The sequence below is a fragment of the Equus caballus genome, chromosome 16 (assembly GCF_041296265.1).
Source record: "Equus caballus isolate H_3958 breed thoroughbred chromosome 16, TB-T2T, whole genome shotgun sequence".
Lineage (NCBI taxonomy): Eukaryota > Metazoa > Chordata > Mammalia > Perissodactyla > Equidae > Equus > Equus caballus.
The window spans coordinates 46,845,806-46,859,878 of NC_091699.1; the positions used below are offsets into that span (position 1 = coordinate 46,845,806).

Below are 14,073 nucleotides of genomic sequence, written 5' to 3' on the forward strand. Positions count from 1 at the left end.
ATTCAGATTGCTTCTTCCTCAGCTGGGCATTAATAAGGGACAAAGTCCAGAGTGCTGGTGACCAAGGCGTATCCAAGTCCTTCCCAGTTCTCTCTCTGAGTCTCCAGCCAGCTGCAAGGCAGGTGAGGTGAGTCTCCACCCGCAGAGGAGGCACCTGGGTGCAGAGTGGCCCTGGGACTAGTCCATGGGCCCAGGATGAGGGTTTTGGCATGGGAGTCCAAAGCCCAGCTCTGCCCCATCCTGCTGAGGGGCCCTGGGCAGTCCCCATCAACCAGAGAGGAGGCAAGAGAAAAAGTCAACACTTGGACTCATTCCCTAATGCAGCTAGAAGTGGAAATGGGTAAAGAAGGTGTTGAGTGCTTTGCCAATCTCTGGGCCTCACTTTCCTTATCTGAGCAATGGGATCCTAATCCCTGTTCTGCTTGCCTCACAGGGCTGTTTGAGTGATCAGAGGCAAAGCAGAGGCAGAAAGAACTGGACACTGGAGCTGGACTTGGGTTCTAACCCCAGCCCTGAATTGTACTTGGTCTTGAGCAGGCTGCAACCTCTCTGAGGCTAGATTTCCTCCTTGTGAAGCTCTCCCAGCCCTGCCACTTGTGGTTGGCTGGAGGGTCACGTGAAGTCATGGATTTCAGAGGCTTATTGTTTAAACCAAGTCTCCAGGCCTCTGGGAGTTTCCTGTTTAATAGAGGGAAAGGTTGGGAAACACAAAAGGTTGGGACCCACATGGAAAGTGAAATAGAATGTTGTAAACAATTCCAGGTGGAGGAGGAGGCTATTACTCCAAGAGGCACTAAGGAGGGGGATCCCAACCACCAGGGAAGCTTCCAGAAGAGAGATGCTGGCTGGAAGGGTGGTTCTACGTGGGAATGGGAGACTGGTGGGTGCAGCCTTGAGAGGGAAAGGCCCAGGTCTGTCGTGTGGGTCAGTGTGAGTCAGTCTGAATAGCTGGGCTGCAGGGGTGTGGCTAAGAGTGGGGCCAGGAGGTTAGACCAGAAAGGCCATAAAAGAGCCACAGAGCTTCCCAGTGTCAGGGCTCAGAGAACCACCACTCAGGCGCTGTCAAAATGCATATTCCTGGGCCACACCCCTTTGATTCTGACCCAGGAATATGCATTTTAACCAGGCCTCCCTCCTGGTAACGCAGAGGTGGGATATCTTGGGGCCACATTGTGGGAAATGCTGCCTGAGTGGTTTCCAGTCTGAGACCTTGAAGGGCAACTGCTAAAGCCATGAGTTCTAAGTCTGGCTCTGTCACTTTCTGACTCTGGGATCTTGAGCAAATAACCTCGTGCCCTAAGCTGCAGTTTTTGCATCTTCCTCAGTGATGAGTCTGGGTGGACCCCATTCTGGGAGAGCTGTGATCCCTCTCCTGGGTTCAGCCTTCTTCCTCCCCTCTCCCTCCTCCCTTCTTTTTCCTTCCTTCCCTTCGTCCCTGCCCCCCTTTTCTCTCCTTCACTCCTGTCTTGCCTCTCCCCTCAGAGCTGCAGTCCAAACTCATCTTATCACCCTGGCCCTGGCAGGGGAACCCAAGCTGCTGGAGTTCAGGCAAGGCCAGGCCCCATTCTGGGGATGACGCTGGGGCCTGGCCTCCCCCGCTTCCTCACTCCCCCCTCGTCTGCGTCATCATTACCGTCAGGGGCTGCTGCACACAGCACAAGCCCAGCATTCAAGGCAGAGGAAAAATGTCAACCCCAGCCCCAGAATTCATCCTTTCCCACTCTGGGCCCCAGGAGCTATTTTTAGCAGTGCCCCTCTGTGAGGGTCAAGTAGCCAACGGACCTTCAGCAAGTTTCCTGCTTTCCTCTGGGCCTCAGTTTCCATATCTGTCAGCCAGGCAAGAAATCCTGCCAGCTTTCCCTCAAGGAGACCGACATGGACATGGGACAGTTTTGAAGGTGGACAAAACCTCCATCCTGGGCTGCTAATGCTCAGTGTGGCTTTGGCCTTGGGCCAGCGGTGCTCCTTGGGGTGTCAGTGTCTGTGTGTATAGGGGTGGGTAGGGAGCCAGCCTCGCAGAGCGGTTAGAAGTTGTGGAAACAGCTCAGGTCTGCCCTGGAGGATTGGAAAGTTGAGCTCTAGAGTTTACAGTGACAGGCCCAGGAGTTATCATAGGAATTTGGGAGTTGGGTGGAGCAGGAGGGTTCTGAGGCCCCCAACGCCTGCCTTGTGCTGGCCTTGCCTTTGGAACCCTTTCAGGCTCTGGCCCACGTGTGACCCCAGTTGCAGAGCAAAGGGTGGGCTCTGATTGGTTAGGGGAGAAAGGGGCTAGAGTGGAGCAAAGTCATCAAATGCTCCAGGAGGCGAGCCTGGGTTGGGGTACTCAGGGAACAGCACCACCTGCCCCCAAAGAGAGCAGGAAATGCCCAAAGAGCTAACACTGTCTTCCCTTCCAGAGAGCCCCAGAGGACCCCTGACTAGCCTTCCAGCCTAGCATTCACAAACTGTGGCCCAGACATGTTCTGTTTGACCCACCCAGTACTTTTTAAAACTGTGAATTAGTTGTCAACATTTTAATCAGGGATTGCTAAATCAAAACTCAGATTTCCAGCTTCTTTTGAGGAATCAGCAGGCCTGGAGGCCCTGGGCTAGCCCAGCAAGACTTCACCATCTCTCCCTTCAGGGAGTCCCTGACCCTAAGGACATGTGATATCCAAGCAGTGATAGCTGAATGCTTTGTAGGTATCTGTGTGTCTGCAGCCCCAACCCATTCTAGAACCAGGGTGACTAAGACCCAGAGAGGGGAGAGGACTTGCTCAAGGCCACACAAGTGAGGTTTGGCTGCAACGTCGCCCAGGTGTCCTGCTTTCTAGTCCACACACTGGGCTCTTCTGCCCTCACAGCCTCTAGAGGGAGGTCTGAGGCCGGGGGCTAGGAGAAGGCTCAGACTGGCTGTGAGGGGCTCTCTGGAAGGCACTGGCCTGGAGGTGGGGTCCCCGATGCTTGTCCTCACCCTCCCAGCCCCTGCTTGCAGATCAGGCCAGAGCAGGTCCCCTGAGGTGATGGTTGATGGGTGATGGGATAGAGCAGCCTGAGCCCGCCTCCTCTGGCTGGTGCTGGAGGCACAGTGTGAAGGAGCCTTGCTCCCTGCCCCAGGCTGCTGGGGAGACAGGCACCAGGAAAGTACCTGTTACAGGCTGTGACCAGTGTGGGCAAGGGTGCTGGGACAAAGGATAGGAGGGTGGGGGACCTACTCAGAGCTGGGACCTAGTGTCAAGGAGATGCTGCCTCAGATGGAGCAGCCAGGCTGAGGGGTTGAGGGGCCCTCAGTGAAGGCTAGAGGAGCCTGGGGTGGAGGAGGGACATTAAGAGGCCAGGGAGGAGGAGCCCAGAGGGAGAAGAAGGAGGTGTGTTGCAGAAGTGGGTGCGGGTCAGAGTCCCAGCCAACTGCTCCCAGAATTCCATTGTTATCAAGAATGTGATTATCAACCAAGGCAAGGCCTTTATTTCTCTCTGGCCCTGTAGACATTTAAAGACCCGCCTACCACATGTTCTGCTCAGATGTGAGGGACCTGGAACAAAGGAGGGGGCGGGGAGAGTGAGTGAGGCTCAGAGAAGTGGTGCTGGGTGGATTGGGGCGATAAGGAGAAGGCCAGGAAGATAATAATACAGTGAACAAGTATGGCAACAGTAACAGCTCTATCTAGATGTTTGGCCTGACTGTGATTATATTCACACCTCAGGGCCCTTTAAAGCAACCCTACAGGTCAGTGTAATGATTAGCCCCATACATGGGACAGAAGCTCAAAATGGTTAAGTATTTGCCCCAAGTCACACAGCCAGCAAGTGGAGAGCATGGCTGACCTGCTGGCCTTTTACCTTCTGGTTGGGTGCTTCACCCCAGGGAGATTCAGGAGGCTGGAAGGAATGAGGCTTGGCCTGTGTCAATGGTTTCAGGTATCAGTGGAAGCATTTCTCTAATTCTGGGTGATAGGTCCAGTTTGGGTAGGCAGATAGGAGCACCCAGCAAAGGAGCCAGCCAGCCCAACTCTTAGGGGAAGTCACCTGAATGGCCTTCGAGACCCATGTGCTGATGGACACTATGCTCCCTCTCCATCCTCTGCACCTGAGCCAGTGGCTCCGGGCCCAGCTGCACAGCACCAGGGCCCCCAGCCTGGCAGAGGCCACCTTCTGCCCTCCTCTTCTCTCTCCTTGGAGGCCCCTGGAAGGAGGAAAGGGGGCCCTGGGGCCTGTAGGTTTTCTGCTCTACACTTCAGAACTTGTCTCCAGTGGTGGGGAACAACACTCCTCTCTGCCTCCTCTCCTAGTTCCCACAGCCACTCCATCCATTTTCATTACCAATAGTAATTCTGTCGTAACAGCTACTGCCTTAGTGAATTCTGTCTCTACCATAGGCACTGTCTCAGACACATCTGTGCGTTTTCCTATCTAATTCTCACACGCACCCTTTGAAGCAGCTTTCCCCAGCCTCATTCTCAGTGAGTGGCAGTGGAATCTTGCTTGTGTTCAGCTCCCAGCTCTATCTACTGTGTGCTCCATGGCCTTAAGCAGTTGGCAGCCTCTCTGAACTTCAATTTCCTAATGCACAAGAAGGGAATAGTACTGTCTGTGATGGTTAAACGTTATGCGTCAACTTGGCTAGGCCATGGTGCCCATTATTTGGTTAAATATTTGTCCAGATGTTGTTGTGAAGGTATTTTGTACGTGGGATTAACATCTACAATCAGTTGACTTGAAGTAAGGGAGATTATCCTTGATTGTGTGGGTGAGCCTCATGCAATCAGCTGAAGGCTTTAAGAGCAAGGTTTCCCGAAGGAGGACTTCTGCTGCAAGCTGTGACACAGAAATCCTGCCTGAATCTCTAGCCTCCAGCCTGCCCTACAAATTTCAGATTTGCCAGCCTCCCCAGTCATGTAAGGCCAATTCCTTAACAGAAAATAAAGCGCGCTCTCTCTCTCCTGTACTGGCATGTATGTACATCTTACTGGTTCTATTTCTCCAGACATCCCTGGCTGATATGCTTTCTATGGCCATGGTTGATGTGAGGACTCACTGAGACACTGCCTCTGTGCTTGGGGAAGGGACCAGCCCCTGGAAATGGCATGCAGTTGGTGTTAGCTGATGGCTCTGGATGAGGGGACTGAGGCTTGGAAGAGTGACTTGTCCGAAGTTTCAGAGCTGGAGTCAGGATTTGAGTCAGGGCTGCCTTCTCACCTCTCTCAGTGTGTCCTTGTCCTGTACCTACCTCCTTGCCGAGACCCTTAGGTCAAGGTCCCCAAGGGGCCACTGGTGACTCCCTCTCTTCAGGGGCTCCCTTCGGGTTTAATTAAAGCCCTCGGGCCCTGGTGGGGGAGGTGAAACCAGAGGCACTGTTGGGACCTTGGCTGGTACTGAGTTAATAGGTTCTTGTGCAAGACTAGCAAGCTTGTGACACCAGTATTCACCAGCCCTAGAACTATCTTAACCCTGCTTTGGCCTTTAGGAGTTGTTATGAGTGAAATCAGCCAGGAGTGATGGCTGAATAACTACCCCTTCACCTTGGGGAAGCCTCCTCAGCCCCACTCCCACCCTTCGGAGCTAGCAAGCTAGCAGCAGCACAGAGGCTGCAGGGGTCAGATACGGGAGGGCAGTGGGTGCCCTTGGCCCCCCTGGCCTGAGGGGCAGCCATATCTCAACTCCGGCCATTGTCATCCCCAGGAGTACAGCCAATTGTGGGCAGGCTTTCTTCTCATTTTTCAAGAAAGTCTCCAGATTTTTATGTGAGCACTTTGAATTCTTATTGTTTTTTTAATAACAAAAACTTATTTATTTATTTATTTAGTTTTTGAGGAAGATTAGCCCTGAGCTAACTGCTGCCAATCCTCCTCTTTTTGCTGAGGAAGACTGGCCCTGAGATAACATCTGTGCCCATCTTCCCCTGCTTTATATGTGGGACGCCTACCACAGCATGGCTTCCCAAGCAGTGCTATGTCCACACCCGGGATCCGAACCAGCAAGCCCCGGGCCGCAGAAGCAGAACGTGAATACTTAACCGCTGTGCCACCGGGCCAGCCCCAAACTTATTTATTTGAATAGATAATATTTGTATATGGTAAAAATGCAAATAGTATGACAGGGCATACAGAGAAATTCCCCTTATCTGGTTCTTTCCCCAGACACAACCACTGGTCCTAAGTTTTCATGGGTCTTACCAGACAGATCCCACTCATTCATTCAACATTTATGAGTTGATCGCCTACTACATGTCCAGCACTGTACTTGTAAAACATACTCCTCTTTGTTTGCTCCTTGTTCCATGTACTTAATCCTATAGTTTGGAGAGGGCCACATAAGTGAACAGAAAGTGCTCATCCTTTTTGACAGCTGCATACTACTACGCTGCACTGACACTCATGGTTTACTCACCTAGCCCCTTACCGGTTATTGGATGGTTTCCAATAGATTGCTTCTGGAAACATCCTTGAACATACTTCCTCATATGGGGTGAGGACTTTTGTGGGATATTTAGTAATGAAATCATTAGGTCGAAGGTCAAAAGCTTTGATTCCAACTTTTGCTTCTTCTCTCCCATTGAATTGCATGTTTTCTTATAAGCAGCCTCAGATCCTTGATGGAATGAGATAGCTTTCAGGAAATGGATAAATAGCTTTATTCATTCAGCAAATACTTATTGTGCACTTACTGGTTTTTTTGGGTTTTTTTTTTTGAGGAAGATCAGCCTTGAGCTAACATCTGCTGCCAATCCTCCTCTTTTTGCTGAGGAAGACTGGCCCTAAGCTAACATCTGTGCCCATCTTCCTCTACTTCACATGTGGGACACCTACCACAGCATGCCTTGCCATAAAGTGCCATCTCCATACCCGGGATCCAAAGCGGTGAACCCTGGGCTGCTGAAGCGGAACATGCTCACTTAACCGCTGCACCACCGGGCTGGCCCATGTGCACTTACTGTTTACCAGGCATTGAACTAGGTTCTGGGATGGCAACTGTGAACAAGGCAAATGTAGTCCCGTTCTCATGGAGTGGATAGTCTAGTGGGGGAGACGTATAGTAAATACGAGCCCATCTGAACACACAATCACCTGAGACAGGAACAGAGCCTGCTTTATTTGGGGGCTTGGAGAAGCCTCCTGAGGGTGGGACACTCAAGGTGAGTCCTGAAGGATGAGAAGGAGCCAACCAGGTGATGACTGGGGTGGAGCAGGCCAGGCTAGGGAAAGCCATGCTCCTGGTTGCCTCTAGATCTGGCCACTACACTTTGTAATATGGGAAATTGGAACTATCACCCATCATGCCCAGTACCAAGGAGACATTTAGATATGTCTCATTATATTTATATTGTTATGACTAAAATACAAGCAAGGAGGCATGGGCAAGAAGTTGGGGGAAGGGAGCAGCACCTGGAAGATGGGCTCCAGGCTCTCTAGGCCTTTGAGGACCTTGAGGACGAGAGTGGAGAGGAGCTGGAGGGCCTCCCAGCCCCCCAATCCTCACTGAAGTCCCAGAGGCTGGTACAGCTGGTGGGAAGGGGCACGAGGGGCAGCAAAGGCATTCTGGGCCCAACTGAGGGAGCCCCCGAGAGCCAGCCAAGAGATGGACCTTGTTCTGTGGGCTTTAGGATTGGGGGACAGCTCTGAAGCCTTGGGGCTCAACCCCAGCTGAGGCAGACCCAGGGCTTCAGGCAGAGTGACAGTCCCAGACCCACTCAGGGGGGCCTGGGGTTGGGGGAAGGCAGCACGACATTTACCCAACCTCCAGAGCCCATCCGGCTTGATGTAGCGGCCTGGTTGTGACACCAGCTCAGAGCTTCCCTCCAGCTAACGGCCACCATCCCACCCAGCCCCTAGGTTCCTCTTTTCTGAGCCACCCACGTTGAGGTCCGTTGGGACTTTGCCTTCGGTGATCTCACTTGAGGGGGCTGGAGGGAGTCCACAGTGCTGGTGGCTCACAGGAGGTATGCAATGAGCATTTGTTGAATGAATGAAGGAAGCAAGGAACAAATGCATGTATGCCTGAATGAATGAATGGAGTGGGTAAATAAATGAGGATTCTCTGTGGACTGTGTGTGAACACATGTGTGTGAGTGGGTTATCGGGCCCCAGAGATGGCGCCGTTTGTGGGCAGGTTGTGTCAGCAAAGAAGCAAGTGTGGAAAGCGAGAAGCAGACGGCTGATCAGCAAATAGCCCAGAGATGGACAGCGGGATTTGAGCGAGGTCATCGAACAGGCACCTACTTGCTCGGGCATTTGTGGGAGCCTGCCCTGGGGAGATTTGTGAGTGCTACGTCCTGAGCACCGTGCCACTGCACCTCTTCTTGTCCATATATAGACTCACACAGGCCCTATGAGGTATCCTGCAATCTTCCTCCATGCCTCCCTCTGTGCTCTCCCAGGGGCAGGCTGGCTCTGATCCCGGGCCTGGCCTGTGGACGGGGTGTGTGGTCAGGACCCAGCTGATGCCCCACGGAGCTGAGCTGGCTTGGGGGCTGCAGGAGAGTCTATAGGGAGGTGGCAAGTATTCTCCATCCCAGGCCCTAGCCCCCTCTCCTGGTCCTTCTTCCGCTGCCTCCTGTGGCCAGCACATCAGAAGATGACCAGGCCTATGCCGCAGGAGGGCTGTCACTTTATTATCTGGGTAACCACCTACATTTAGAACATAATTTTTCCACAGCCTGCCCACATCTTAGCAGACAGAAAATTGCTAGCAACTCTGAAGTGACAATTCAGATTTGGGAGTACTTAGGGCCAAGTTTCTGCCAGGGCAGCCTGCTGGTCATATTCATAGGTGCACACACTAGATATGTCTCAAATTCACATGTGGTCCCAGACCCACAGGTGCCAGAGTCACTAACACTCCCTTGTGTGCAGCCACATATGCAGCAACTCTAATCATAGGGACAGCAACACACATACTAACAGCCACATGGAGCTATAAAGTCACATTGTTACAGGCAGACAAAGACAGCCACAGTGCACCATGGTTGTGACATTGTCACACATGTTGTCACACACATGTGGGCTGAGCAGCGCAGGGTCATGGGGTTGTGCACGCTGCTTTACCCGTCACCTATACTGCCATCCTCCCTCCCAAGTGTGCACCAGCTACCCGGGAGTGGCATTATCATCCCTTCCCCTCCTGCATCCCCCATGAAGTCAGGGCTATCATGAGTCCTGCTTGTTTCTCCCTCAGCCTGTGTCATCTGTGGCCATCCACTCAGAGATGCCCTGATGGCCTTGTTCACCTCTGAAAACTACCCCCTGACCAGTATGGACCCAGAGAGCTCCCAGGGGCATTACAGTCAAGCTGTGTGACTATAACAGTCCCTTCGTCTTTCGGGGCCTCAGTTTCCCCACCTGTTTAATGGGGGCATGGACCTCATGGTTCCAAGTCTCTTTTGGCACTCGTGGTGGGGACAGCTATGATCCTACAGCTGCTCTGGCATTTCCTGGGCCATGGGCTCCTTGGAGCAGAGGTCACCTGGCTCCTCAGTCTCTACTCAAACCTCATGGGCAGATGCCTCTTGCTAGTGAATGGGCCCCCAGGGAGGTTTCCTTGGAAGCAAAGGAGAGCCCAGCTCTGCCTGAGGCCTCAAAGGGGCTCCTGAGGCAGACCTGATGCCTGGCTATCTGCAAGGGCTGGAGGAGGGGCCACCCAGTTTAGAGACAGGGCGGCTGGACTGACCTCTGGGACCCACCCAAGCCTTCTACAAGCATGTCAACAAAAAGAACCTTCTAGAGAATCTGCCTCATAACTCAGTCGAAAGCTCAGGCAGGGAGAGTACTAAGCACCAGACACGGTCATTGTTCTGGGAAGGCCAAGGGGGCAGCCTTCACCCCTTCTGCTTCTTGTTTCCCATTCTCCCAGACTCCTGGGGTCCCAGGGCAGCCCAGGAGTTGGTATGTCCTCCCAGAGCTCGGGAAAGATCAGTAGGTTCGTAAATCACCCAGGTGCAGTCAGGGTCACCGTGGGAAGATTTTGCAGTTTCCAAAGGGCAGCTGTGAGTGGTCACTGTGTGCTGGGCGCAGTGCAGGAGTCCAAGGAAGTAAACCAAAGGGCTTCTGAAGTAGCATTTGTCGGCGGGAAGGGTGTTTAACAGATGTTCTCTGAAAACAAACGTTCTGGGGTCAAGCAAGTTAGGAAAGCATATTACATAATTCAGCTGGGCTGAACAAAGGTGAACTGGTTTCTTGTTTGTGGGTTTTGGCAGAGTCTTTAACAGGCTGTGTGCTGCCAGAGCGCTTAGGCGTGTGGGCGGGTGGAGTCCAATAGCGCAAGTCTTATTTCCCACCCGTGCTTTCTTCTTAGAGCCTCTGCTGGGGTGGAAGCATGAAAGCAATGCTGCTCGAGGGGCCCTAGAAATCCCTGGAGGGCTCTACACCCCACCCTAGGGTTCCAGATTCAGCAGGGTGCCTGAGAATCTGCATTTCTACAAGTTCTCAGCAGGTTCTGCTGCTGGGACCACATGTGGAAAACTGCTGATCTTAGAGCAGCCAGAGAGATCTTTTTAAAGCAAAAGCTGCGTGGAGTTCCTCCTCTGCTCAAAGCCCTCGAGTGGTTCCCTCTCACTCAGTAGAAGCCACATTCTCAGGGTAGTCTGCAAGGCCCACCCGCCTAGATGAGACCCCACACACATACTGGATTTTCTGTCCCACAAACCCACCAGCAAATCCCCACCTCGGGCCTTTGCTATTGCTGTCCCTTCTGCCCTGTAGTGCTCCTTCCCCAGATCTTGGTGGGGCAACCTCTTCTTCTCTATCCCTTCATCCTCACCCCATAATCCCATCCTTGTAACCCCTATTCTTCCAAGAGGCCCTGTGCAGCCCCTACAGCTTCCCCAGCTCTGTGTGTCAACTCCATGAGATCAGGGCCGTGCCATCTTGTTCAAGGCTCCATTCCTGGCACCGAGCACAGTGTTTGGCAAAGGGGTGGAGGGAAGGGAGGTTTGGGGTGATGTTAAATGAACAGAGCCCAGAGCAGCCCAGGGTGCTTCAATCAGGCTGAAGCTTTGGCCCCCAAGGTCAGCCAGGCCTAAGCAGCTGGGAACCCTCACACACAGCAGGATGTCAAATGGGGTCTCTGGTCTGATGCCAGGTCTGGTGCCCTTAGAGGGGGTAGGGAGGAGGGGAGAGGTGCCCAGGCTGGGGCAGTAGGGAGTGCCCCGTTGGAAGCCAGGCTCTGTCACTTGCTCCATGAACCTTATCAGTGCTGACCTGTGTCCTAACCTTGGAGCACTCGGTGTTCCTGACGCATCTCCCAGAGGTCATGGCAGTGCGGATGAACTCCGTTCACTCAGCTGCCCATGGAGACCTGGAGGAGCTCAGAGGGTGCCCTGTGGCAGAAACCAGAACACTTTGAGAAACTGAGGCCAGGCCTATTCCCCCCACCACACCCTTCACTGGCTCTGGCCTGGCCTGGGGGTGACGCCAGTAGGCAGTGGGGGAAGGAGGGTTATCCCAGGCCTGTCTGACTGCCAGGAGCATAGGAGTTACAGGGAAGGGATGGGGTGGGAGTGGCAGACCACCCTCTGACCTACTCCCCTGTGACGTAGGGAGGCTGCCCAGAACCGTCACTGGGGTCCCTGGAGCCTGTCTAATTCTGTGTCCTGCCTCCCCACAAAGTGGCTGTGCTGGCTGTACCCCACAGCCCTCCTCCATCTTGCCAAGGCTGTGGGTTTGAGTAGTCTTGGGTGTGGGGACTGTCTGTGAATTTGTGTGTGATGTCAGTGGTGGCCTTGCTCAGGGCTCCCAAGGAATTTTCTGATGAGCAAGTCTTTGACTTTGGGGTCCTCCTGCCCAGGGAGCTGACATTAAGCCCTGAGCCTTGCTGTAAATGGCTCTGTCTGGCAATTGGGGAGCAGGCTGAGGTCCCTGGGTCACCTGTCCCAGCCCTCCTGGGTGTAAGTCCATGAGCAGTGTTTTGTGCTCTATGCATTCATATCTGCCCGGGCACACACATGTGTGCATGTGTGAGTGTGTGGGTACCTACAGGAAAGCTCTGCCAGTCTGAGCTCCCACAGCCTCCCTGCACCTGCCTTTCTTTTTTAAACTACCATTTACTGAGAACCTACAATGTGTCAGGCCTGCAGTTTAATCCTTACAGCAACCCTATGCCCTAGGGTTGTGTCCCCTAAAAAGATATGTTTAAGTCCTAACCCCCAGTACCTGTGAAGATGACTTTATTTGGAAATAGGGTCTTTGCAAATTATCAAGTTAAAATGAGGTCATACTGGATGAGGGTGAGCCCTAATCCCGTGACTGGTGTCCTTAGAAGAGGAGGGAAATTTGGACACAGGGCACATGGAGAAGACAGCTGTGTGAAGAAGGAGGCAGAGACTGGAGCGATGCTGCCACAAGCCAGGAGCTCAGGGGCCACCAGAAGCTGGCAAGGGCAAGGAGGAGTCCTCCCCTAGAGGCTTTAGACAGAGAATGGCCTGCCAACATCTGGACTTCTGGCCTCCAGAACTGTGAGAGAATAAATTTCTGTTTCTGCCACCCAGTTTGTGGTACTTTGTTATGGCAGCCCTAGAAACTATTTTGCCCACCTTCTGTTGGGATCTCCATTTTACATGAGGAAATAGGCTCAGAGAGGTTAAGCTCTTGCCCACAGTTACATGGCAAGTCAGTGTTGCACCTGGGATTGGAACCCAGATCTGCACAACTCCAGCCTCTCCCCTACAGACCCCTTGACTTGTCACTTCTCCCTTGGCTCTTCCCTTGGCCCCCTACAGCACATCCCCTGCAGTCTCAGGGGAGACCCCAATACTTCCCTGCTGGGAGCCTCCTGTCTTCCTTGCTAGCTCCTAAAGACTCTTCCAGTGTCCTGGCTTCCCCAAACTCCAGCCCCACCTCCCTCCTTCTCTTCCCCAGTAGGCTTCAGGGGCACCCCTCCCCGCCCCCCAGATCCCACAGTGGCCTCAGTCCTTGATGCTGCTCCCAACTGTCTATGTGGGAATTCCGGCACCCCCACAGGCTGATACCCCGCTGGTCTTCCTGCCGCATCTCTGTGCAGTCATGACCCCCCTGTAGCTGGACCCCTTCCTCCTGCTGCTCCAGGTCTCCATGGCCCAAGCCTCTGTTCCCACACATCTCCCCTTTGTAAAGGGGCTTCTTTGAGCCGTCCCTGCTGGGGCTTCCATATTCACTCTCTTTGCCGAGGACAACTCCCTTGGGCACCCAGACTCCCCCTGCCTCACCCCAGCTCCTCAGCATTGCTCCATTCTGCTTCTTGACTCCCTTCTCAGTTTCTGCTCATCCTCCCTTCACAGCCCTCTTCCCCTCACCAATGGCCATCAGACCCTGCCAATGTGACCTGGGGGTTCTCTTTTCCCTATTCGCATGCTCCACTGGCCCCAGCCCTGTCCCACAGCTCCTGAATTCCTAAATCTTGTTGACAAGGTAACTGGCCTCCATCCCTCCCCAAAGAGGAATAGCCCCCTGGCCAGCGGCACCTCAGACACGTCTTCTTTAGCCCTGGGCTGGTCACCTGTCATACTTAGGGCTTGCCCAATCTGCCCAGCTGAAAACCTCCTCTGAGTGCCTGGCCCACAGCTTGGCCTCCAGCCCTGCTCCTAGACCAGACCCTCTGAGGGAGAGTGCTGGCTGCATCCCTCACTGGTGCACCAAGCTTCCATCTGAGGCTAAGTTCCCCTGCATGGCATTTGAGGCCTCCCCAGTTCGGGCCAGGCTCCTGGGGGCAGCAGGGTTCAGACAGAAGAGATCAAGGGCAGAAGCTGGCACTGATCAAAGCAGGTGCAGGTCTGTTTGATCAAACTTGGCACAGGTCTGCCATGAGTTGGCAAATTCTGAGCCGGCCTGTTGTGGGGAAGGAAGGAGGGCAAGGTCAGAGCTTGCTTGATGTTGTGCCGACTTTCTCCTGGACCAGCAAAGGTTTGCACAAGGAGAGGTCACGGGAGTCCCCGTGTCCATGTGGAAGACCAGGGCCCCAGCACATCCACACAAACATGGACACACCGTGTAGTGGCTTGTGTTGGCACTCTACCTGGTGCCCTCCTAGTTAGCGCTTTTGTGCACATAAGCCTGACTTCCTACTGCCAGTACCGGAGACCCTGCGCTGAGGGCTTTCTTTGCCTCAGAAGCCCCTACCCTACGCCTG

General features: G+C 53.6%; 1 protein-coding gene across 2 annotated transcripts in view; it reads left to right on the forward strand.

The window, feature by feature from the left end:
* Positions 1-53: 53 nt before the first annotated feature.
* Positions 54-14,073, forward strand: part of POC1A (POC1 centriolar protein A) — a 95,770-nt gene continuing 81,750 nt past the window's right edge. The window contains exon 1 of one of the 2 annotated variants that reach the window (XM_070237498.1): positions 54-127. The gene's annotated coding sequence lies outside the window, so the exon portion shown is untranslated. The remainder of the gene's footprint in view (positions 128-14,073) is intronic. The other variant, XM_023620344.1, reaches the window with a different exon arrangement.